Source organism: Carlito syrichta, unplaced genomic scaffold (genome assembly GCF_000164805.1).
Source record: "Carlito syrichta isolate Samal-C Ts95f unplaced genomic scaffold, Tarsius_syrichta-2.0.1 Scaffold225780, whole genome shotgun sequence".
Classification (NCBI taxonomy): Eukaryota; Metazoa; Chordata; class Mammalia; order Primates; family Tarsiidae; genus Carlito; species Carlito syrichta.
The window spans coordinates 1-1,159 of NW_007169876.1; the positions used below are offsets into that span (position 1 = coordinate 1).

Here is a 1,159-nt window from a genome sequence, read left to right on the forward strand (position 1 = left end):
AACAAGCCTCTATCAGCAACGGCAAGAAAACCTTATGTTAGAAGCACTGGCACGGAGACTGGAAGCAATATTAATGTAAATTCAGAATTGAACCCTTCAACCGGAAATCGATCAAGGGAACAGAGTTCAGAGGCAGCAGAAACTGGAAGTAGTGAAAATGAAGAGAACCCTGTGAGAATTATTTCTGTCACACCTGGAAAGAATATTGACCCGGTAAAGAGCAAGGAAATTAATTCTGATCAGGCTGCCCAGGGCAACATCAGCAGTGACCGAGGAAAGAAAAGAACAGTAACTGCAGCTGGGGTGGAGAATATCCAACAAAAGACAGACAAGAAAGTGGATGAATCAGGACCACCTGCCCCTTCCAAACCCCGAAGAGGATGCCGACCCAAATCGGAATCTCAGGGCAACCCAACCAAAAACGATGATGTAAATAAGCCTAATAGCAAGGGGAGGAAGCAAGCTGCAGGCAGCCAGGAGAGCCCTGGGGGCTTGGAAGCAAGAAATGCCAAAGCACCCAAACTGCAAGATGGAGCCAAAAAGGCAGTCCCAGCAGAGAGACAGATTGACCTGCAGAGGTAAAAAGAAGACTCCTTTGTAAAGGGAGGGAGCGAGGGCCACGCAGAAGCAGCTCTCGCTCCTGCAGGCCTTGAATTCACAGTGTCCTGAGCAGGAGACAGCGTTCACATCAGAACTCACACTTTCGGCCTTGAAAACGGAAAGAAACTCTTGCTTCCTTTCCATATGACCCCAGTCCTCCGATGGAAGTGGACAGCAGCACCTCTCAGGAGAGGCTAAAAGCAGCTCTGGGCTACACCCCCCACCCAGACTTTTCTTAGGAAAAGTCAATAATTAAGCAAATTGCTTAACACTTAGTTCCAGTTCCTGCATATCTGGAGTTTAAATGCATAATACACCATTAATTTCCATGCTGCAGTTTTTATCTTAAAGAAAGTAACAAAATGTCCTTACACTGACACAGAAATTCTCCATTTTAGAACCAGGAATTCCCATGTTTCACAAGAAAAAATAGAAATCTACTGAATTATTTTTTAAAAGAAAAGAGATCAGATGAAATATTTCTTTGTTTTTCCTTTTGGAAATTTTGATGTATAATTCTTTCTGCCTGCCTACTTTTCTGCAAAAATGAGATGTACAG

At 43.9% G+C, this 1,159-nt stretch overlaps 1 pseudogene; it reads left to right on the top strand.

Moving 5' to 3' along the window:
* The first annotated feature begins 3 nt into the window (after nucleotides 1-3).
* LOC103253367 lies at nucleotides 4-582 on the top strand (annotated as a pseudogene).
* The last annotated feature ends 577 nt before the right edge of the window (nucleotides 583-1,159 follow it).